The sequence below is a fragment of the Takifugu flavidus genome, unplaced genomic scaffold (assembly GCF_003711565.1).
Source record: "Takifugu flavidus isolate HTHZ2018 unplaced genomic scaffold, ASM371156v2 ctg613, whole genome shotgun sequence".
Taxonomy (NCBI): Eukaryota; Metazoa; Chordata; class Actinopteri; order Tetraodontiformes; family Tetraodontidae; genus Takifugu; species Takifugu flavidus.
The window spans coordinates 3,102-11,354 of NW_026622225.1; the positions used below are offsets into that span (position 1 = coordinate 3,102).

At 44.1% G+C, this 8,253-nt stretch overlaps 2 long non-coding RNA genes across 3 annotated transcripts; both read right to left on the reverse strand.

The window, feature by feature from the left end:
- Positions 1-364: 364 nt before the first annotated feature.
- LOC130520961 (uncharacterized) lies at positions 365-2,178 on the reverse strand. 2 transcript variants are annotated; one of them, XR_008949132.1, is made up of 5 exons: positions 1,535-2,178; positions 1,398-1,450; positions 1,198-1,318; positions 983-1,041; positions 365-870 (listed from the first exon to the last, which is right to left on the reverse strand). It is a non-coding gene; the product is annotated as an uncharacterized LOC130520961 (long non-coding RNA). The 2 variants fall into 2 exon arrangements; XR_008949131.1 differs by having other exon boundaries at positions 369-870; positions 1,204-1,318; positions 1,535-2,174.
- A 513-nt stretch (positions 2,179-2,691) lies between these two features.
- LOC130520962 (uncharacterized) lies at positions 2,692-5,000 on the reverse strand. The gene is made up of 2 exons (XR_008949133.1): positions 3,364-5,000; positions 2,692-3,161 (listed from the first exon to the last, which is right to left on the reverse strand). It is a non-coding gene; the product is annotated as an uncharacterized LOC130520962 (long non-coding RNA).
- Positions 5,001-8,253: the final 3,253 nt, after the last annotated feature.

Here is an 8,253-nt window from a genome sequence, read left to right on the forward strand (position 1 = left end):
TTAAGCTAACAATTCTTCCCTTTTAAATTCAATAAAAGTACACAGAGCCCTTATCCAAGCTGAAAGTAGTGGTGTTTAAGTGAAGCCTCATGAAGTGCTGAGGCTTTCCTACTAACAATTGTGCCGAACAACATTCAAAGCTTCAAGACTTCAGTGACGGTGACATCTGGTGGGCAACTGAAGTCATAGCAGCCTCTGAAGAGCACGACTGAAGCATCGGCACTGTTTCAATCCCATGACACCAATAAAGTTCATTGTGTGCTCATCCAGGTGTTTTGTTCATTCATACCAAATAATGATTATGTCCTCTTTACAATCAAATATGCAGATGCTCTCCCCCTTACTCTAAAACACATTCAAGATTAACCCAAAGAATAAATGCAAACTATATTAAGGGTTCAATGTTGGTTAAGGGTTTATTGAACACTGAGATTTATTTAAAAACTGTACTAAAAGTCCCCAACAGGATTAAAGATCCTTCCTACTTTGCAATGATCATGGTGTTTGAATTCAGAAACATTGTTTTGTGTGTGTGAAAAGTGTTTTTCAGGAAAACCTTTAAAGGTAATGGTTTGTCATTTGGGGGCTTGTATGTTTGATTTGGAATAATTATTCACAGAAGCAGACAAGTTATTTCCTTTTCACAGGTTTTAATTGAGGAAATATCATTTTTCCTGCTGTTGCAGGCCTCAGTCTGCTCCTCTTCTGGCTGACCAGCTCCCCAGCTTTAGAAAATATCCTTTCTCAGGGAACAGATGATGCTGGGATGCACAGATACTTGCATGCAAGTTTCCACAGCGTAGGATATAAAGTCTTTCGTGCCACCCAGTACTTCAAGGGATCCTCAGCTCTTGTCAGAATTTGTTGTTTCTATGACACAGACAGTAAGACAATGAATGACTGAATAAAAACCTCATGTTTCAACACATTTACAATAAATAGACGCACACATACAGCATATATACGTATATATTTCGCTTACTGTCAGGATTTCCAGTGTTGACAGGGTCACAGGTTTTCTGGGTATGATTGTTGTCATGCCTCATCCAAATGTGTAGAAAATAGACAAATAAGAATCACTTAAGGAAGATCTGAGACTTGAATCCAGACAAATAATATAGGAAACAAAATGCGAGTGATATACAGGAATTATACAGCTATTAAGGTGTTATTCTGCTAGGTGCGCCTTGCTGCAACATGTACCTTCATGACCTCTGTCTCTCAAACTGCATCCAGGAAGAGATTAACCTCCGTCCGCTCCACTGCTGTGACCACTTCGGCCACGACCTCTCATAGTTATCCAGGAGTTTGGTGAACCCTGTTGACAGAAATTAGTTTTAAACAGACAGAAAAAGTGCAGATGAGCTGATTAAAATAGTTGCTAGTGACACACGTACGGGACCTCCAGAGCTCGTTGAAAATATTGGAGAGCTCCTGATTTATAACTGGCCTGTTTTACAAAGACAGGAAGAAAAAACAATTCATTAAAAAAAAAAAAAAACATAAAAAAACAGGAAATAAATGTTGACTGTACCTTGATGCGTTTAATCCACAAAGAAACACGGTGAGGAGCAGGACCCCGCAGAATGTGTTCAACAAACAGCTGAAAAAACCTTACACAAAACTTTAAAAATGTACATCGGACCAGATACCGTAATTTCTGGACTACAGAGCACACCTGATTAAAAGCCGCATAATCAAATTTTAGAAAGAAAATCAATTTTGTGTCACAGCTGCAGCAATCATGCCCGTGAGCCGCCTCACCCCGCACACCTGTTGTGCATCAGGACTCTAACGAGCGCTCTTCTTAATCCCCGGAGACACACCTGCTCTCTGCCAGATCGTTATTCGTTCCCGATGACTTTCCAGCGTGTTCCTGTTTGCCTGCCTGCCCGGTTCCGACCTTGCCTGTTCCTGACTGTTCTGTTCTGCTCCCCGGTGAATCCTGTCTGTTGTCTGTGTCCGACAATAAAGCGGTGTTCAGCCAGACTCGTGTGTCGCATTTGGGTTCTCATCTGGTTTCTGACAATTAATAATTCATAGATCACAGATCCAGCCGGGCTTTTCCCTCTAGCGAACTGTTTTACACTCTTCAAAGATTCAAACCTCGGAAGATTCTCCTGCATTCTTCTGGTTGCTTCCCATCAGGAATTTAGCCCGCACCAGATAATATTCACGAGTTGTGAATATTTCTCCAAAATCTTTGTTAAGTCGAGGCAGAATAAAAGTTTGATTGAAATTGCTCATAGTGGCCACAACCAGTGATAAACCAAATGCCTGATATTTCCTTTATCATTCTTCCTGTGGTCATTGTTGATGTTGCTGTGAATTCATCACTTATGTTAGCAATGACGGTAACGTAGCACCTGCTATCTGCTAGTGTTCTGTGAAGGAACAGGCTTTTGAGATATGAGAAGCTCCTGGCTGGACTTCTGTGATGCACGTATTTAGAAAAAATGTGCTTTCTTCATGTGTGTTAACACATCAGGGCTCTTTTATGAGCTGCTTTTTTAAGTCTCTTAATAGCGTTTCCCAATAATGACAAGTCCATGAGGGGAGCACTCAGAAGTGAAGCAGGCCGCCCTCATCATTTCATGCACATTTGAATGGATATCTGATGGTGTCGCTGGATCATTCATATCAAACCAAAATTTGAATTCTAGATTTCATATTTAAATGATAGTAGACAACTTTTTTTTTTTGCAGGATTTTTTTTATTTCTGTCTAAAAATGGTTTAAAGGGAGTCATGTTTTTCATCTTACTGTAGGGAACAATTATGCTCTAATGCCATAATTCTGCTATACTGCACCAATCTGTGCATTAGCAACATGGAAACTTATTTATTTAGCACACATGCATATAAAATCACCAAAAAATAGAATAAAATGACAAACAAGTAAAATATGTTTACATGATCATACAAAACAATAAAAAAAAAAGAGGTGCAGAGTTGAGGCAAGAGACCCGTAAGGGCCTGTTCGAGGCCTCTACTCACAAAAACTGCAATACAAGATAATCAAGAAAATAAATGAAAAGAAAGATAAAGACAATAATAATAACAAATAGAAATCACTCGGGAGAGCGCAGACCTCCTCCAAGCGCAACAATTCCTGGCATATTGTGATTTCCACCATAAATATTAGTCCCACATATACTTTGACTACATATTTAGATTCCTTGACCATAAAATCCAAGGTAGTTTTCTCTGTCAACTGGACTGGGTTTCTTCTCTTGAAGACGTTTCGCCTTCTATCCAGAAGGCTTCTTCAGTCTTCAAGAGAAGAAACCCAGTCCAGTTGACAGAGAAAACTACCTTGGATACAATGACCTGGATGACTGAGAATTTACACAGACATCTTGACCATAAAAACATACCGTTAGCCACTGGAATCATAACAATATACTGTATGTCTTAGTTCAATAGTTATTCACGAAAAAGTTTCACACTTTGAAACAGTTTTACTTTGTCCGGCGCGAGCGCCTCAGCGGCGGCTACAAGGCACGTTCATGAACTCTCCTTCGGCGTGAGGTTTCAGCTTCATGGCTATTAATTCACTCACCACAAAACTTGCACGTGTAATATTCTCTCTGTCGGTACATGGTCGTGTGAAAGCTGCTTGTTGAGCCTCCAAACTCCGACGAAGAGCGTTAATTTTACCCAAACTTATCTGTCCTTTCAACTCGCCGAGTTTAGCGTGTTTCGCTATGCATTTTTCGTCCGTGTCAATCAGTCCAGCCCACTACGTACATCACATGCTGTGTTCACTGACTCTGACCTTGACTCGGACATAACATAACCGTCTGTTTTATCTCAGAAAACGGGAAAATATTTCCTCTTGTTACGAAAGAAATTTCAGGATACGAAAGGCAAAAATACGCTACCGCTGCTACTCGCAGATCGCGGAGTTTAGCGAATGGTCCCACTGTAAAAGTGCACATATAAAATATAAAAATCTTATTGCGTTGCGGGCCGGTAGAAATGGTCTCGTGGGCCGTATACGGCCCGGAGGCCAGGGGTTCCCCACCCCTGTGTTAGACCATTATACCAGTTGGAAACGTTATATTGTTACAGCAGTTGGAAACGTTATATTGTTACACCAGTTGGAAACGTTATATTGTTACACCAGTTGGAAACGTGATATTATTACAGCAGTTGGAAACCTTCTAATCCACCAGAATGTCAACAGCACATCGAGGAGTCAGCAAGGTAACACGCTTCAATCAGGATTCACTCAAACACCACCCTGGCTTGTTCCCAATTATTTGATTACGTCACTGACTGTTGATTATAACAGTAGTTGTATTTGTGTTTTAATTTAAACTGACACTCAGTGACATTTTGAAAGCAATAGCATACGTGTCCGTTGCTATAATATATTTATTTACTTAATACTTAGCATCTCCACAAGAATCATCTCAAAATATAAGTCAATCAAATCCAAACATGCATTGGAGCATCTCCCTTTACATCCCATTGAATTCAGGGGATTGAAAACAAGAGTGCATTTGTTGTAAATTGTCATTGTGCTTCTTCACTCAGTTGTTTTCCAGAGCTCTGGATGGTGTGAGGAAATCGAGAGGACAGAGCTGGAAGAATGAAGACAGGCTGAGCCCCATGTCCAAGAAGGAGCCGGAGCATTGGAAGCAGGAGCGGGAGGAGAACCGTTCAAACACTCAAAGGACAACAATCAAAATTGTTTCAAGAAGAGAAGAATGGAGAGGAGAAGAGAGCTGGCAGCAAGAGTTCAGGCACCTGAAGGAACGTCTGGTAGGAAAAGATCAGCAGATCTGCAGGGTCGAGCCTGAAAGGAAAAGGCTTGCTGAGGCTCACGTGGACACCTTGGCCCTGCTGAGCAGCACGCAGGCTGGGCTAAAGCAGGAAGAACAAAGATGTGCCAGGCTTGAAGAACAATGCTGCAAGAAGCTGGCTGATCAGGAGCAGAGACACCAGATAGAGATCAAGAATCAAGAGGAGGGATTCCAGAGGGAGGTCTGTTAAAACTTCACCAAGACCAAACAGATGGCGTCAGACCTCCCACTGTGTGAAGTGATCTGGACTGAGACCCAGAGGAAGCTGGAGGAGATGCTCTGGAACCATGAAGAGATCTTGCAGGAAAAGGAGACCTCCAACAGGAAGGAGATCCAACTCCTGACCGAGAGAATCGTCCAGCTGCAGGTGAGCTGCCTCCACCTCCTTCTGTGGTTCTGACTTCTGACAGATGTCACATTCTTGAATCTGATCAATGATCTTTGTCTTTGCAGCAACTCCTCAGTGAAAAGGAACAAAAGAAGAAACAAAAGACGAAGTTCAATCTAATGAAGTTTTTCTTTAAAAGATAAATGGACTAAATTATTCTGATCCTGAGCTCCAACCTGGACATTCTATTATATCTACATTATTGTGCTAAAAAACACTCGTTTGCTTTAAAAATGGTGGATAAAGGTTGTTATTTTTCACATCACAAAACATACAGACTTCTGACAGATGTCAATCAAAATTGTTTCAAGAAGAGAAGAGGAGAAGAGTGGAGAGCTGGCAGCAAGAGCTCAGGCACCTGAAGGAACCTCTGGTAGGAAAAGATCAGCAGATCTGCAGGGTCGAGCCTGAAAGGAAAAGGCTTGCTGAGGCTCACGTGGACACTTTGGCCCTGCTGAGCAGCACGCAGGCTGGGCTAAAGCAGGAAGAACAAAGATGTGCCAGGCTTGAAGAACAACTCTAGTCCTAAACATAAATCCCTATATACTAAAACTATCTACTTGTGTTAGTGAAACAGCATAACATAACAGAATAACAGAACAGAAGCTGCTAAAGTGATCTACATTTTAAACATAAAAGTAAGAACAGGAAGAGCAATGGAGAAGATACAGAAGCAGAACAAAGAGCTGCGGAGGTCAGTGACGGAGCTTCAACATGAAGTCAGGCAGCTAAAAGAACAGCTGGCTGAGAAGGACGAGCAGTTGAGCCGGACCATCACAAGGCGCCAGATAAGAACAGTGGCTCATGTGGACGCCCTGACCCAGCTGAACCAGGCAAGGGCTGATCTCACAGTGAGCCAAGAGAAGTGCTCTGATCTGGAGGAGAAGTTGCAGAAAGGACCCAACGACAGCCACCAGAGTCCGGAGCACGGAGACCACGTCAGAGGACTAAAGACTGAGACAGTGGAGACGAGTAACATAGAGCTCTCCAAGAAAGAAGAGGCTCTGAAACTGCAATTCTTAGAAAAAGAGCAGCAGATGCAGGCGTGGATGAGGCCGAGGCTCATTAGCATGCAGGAAGAATTCCAGCAGAAGCTCTTGGAGGAGAGAGAGAAGGACCAGCGTGAGATGAGTGAGAGAGAGGAGAGACTGAGACAGCAGCTTGAGAGAGGGATGAGGGAAGAGAGGGACGACTGCTTGAAGAAGCAGCTGTCCACGTTGATCGAGTCCTGGCAGACCGAAGCTCAGCAGTGGAGAAAACACCAGTCAGAGCTGCAGGAGAAACTCCAGGAACAAGAGACCCTGCGAAAACAGCAAGAGGAGGAGAGGAAGCAGGAAACTGAGCGCTTCCAAGAGCAACTCCAGCAGCTTTGGGTAAGCAGCCGCAGATTTGTTTGTCCCGTCACTCCTGGTTTTGGAGGTTTAAAAGTGTGGATGTGAAAACTAAAACCAATTCCTCCTTTCAACAGAACTACATTGTAAAGAAGGAGAAGAAGAAGAAGAGGAACGGGGTCTGGAGCAGGATTCTAAAATTTTGCTGAGGCTCATACGGACACCTTGGCCCTGCTGAGCAGCACGCAGGCTGCGCTAAAGCAGGAAGAACAAAAATGTGATTTAGATGATTCACAGGAACATCACAGTGATCTGGCGTTGTCCTTCTCTGACATGAAGGGAAGGCTTGAAGAGGCTGACGCAAAGCTTAAAAAAATGCAGCGATCAGAAGAGAGCTGGCAGCAAGAGCTCAGGCACCTGAAGGAACGTCTGGTAGTAAAAGATCAGCAGATCTGCAGGGTGCTCGAGCCTGAAGGAAAAGGCTTGCTGAGGCTCACGCTAAAGCAGGAAGAACAAAAATGTGCCAGTCTTGAAGAACAATGCTGCAAGAAGCTGGCTGATCAGGAGCAGAGACACCAGATAGAGATCAAGAATCAAGAGGAGGGATTCCAGAGGGAGGTCTGTGAGGGAGGTCCGCTTCCAAGAGCTCGACGGGAGGGTGTGCGCGTACGTGGACGAGAAACGAAAGGACGGGATGCCCATCAGCAGAGCTGTCATTCAGCTCAAGGCCGTGGAAATAGCCAAAGAGCTAAACATACCCACCGCTGACTTCAAAGCAAGCCTCGGCTGGTGCAAAAGAATGATGCGGCGTAACGGACTAACGCTGCGACGCAGAACAAGTCTAGCCCAGCGCCTGCCCTCTGACTCTGGAGAGAAGCTGTTGTCGTTTCAGCGCTATGTGATCAACTTAAGGAAAAAGCACTCTTACCCACTGGATCAGATTGGCAATGCTGATCAGACACCTGTGTTTTTTGACATGCCAACACCTGTGACTGTACACAAGAAAGGTGAGAAATCTGTTATTATAAAACCCACTGGAAATGAGAAGAGCCGCGTTACCGTCATGTTAGCCTGCCTCGCAGACGGAACCAAACTCCCTCCGTATGTGGTTTTAAAACGTAACACAGTGCCTAAGGAGGCGATGCCAGCTGGCATTATTGTACGTGCCCAGGAAAAGGGCTGGACGGAAACCGAGCTTGTAGTGGACTGGCTCAAGGTTGTGTGGGGCAGACGGCGTGGGGGACTCAGAAAAAAGAGGAACATGCGGATTTTGGATGCATTTTGTGGACACTTGTCTGATCCAGTCAAAAAACAAGTGAAGGCGATGAACGGCGACTTAGTGATCATTCCGGGGACAATGACAAGTCAGCTGCAGGTGTTGGATGCTGTGGTCAACAAACCATTCAAAGACAATCTGCGAAAGAAATACACAGAGTGGCTCCTGCCTGGTGATCACGCACTCACACCGACAGGAAAGATTCAGAAGCCTCCGGTACGTTTGCTCTGTGAGTGGATCCTTGACGCATGGGATGCAGTTTCCCCAAAGAGCATCATCCACGGGTTTAAAAAATGTTGCATCTCAAATGCCCTGGACGGCAGTGAGGATGAGGTGCTATGGGAGGAGCCAGAGGAGCCAGAGGATGGGAGTGAGGAGTAATGTTCTGACCTGACAGATCTCAGCTACTCTCAAGTTTGAACCAGTTTGCAAGAATCATCTCAAATAT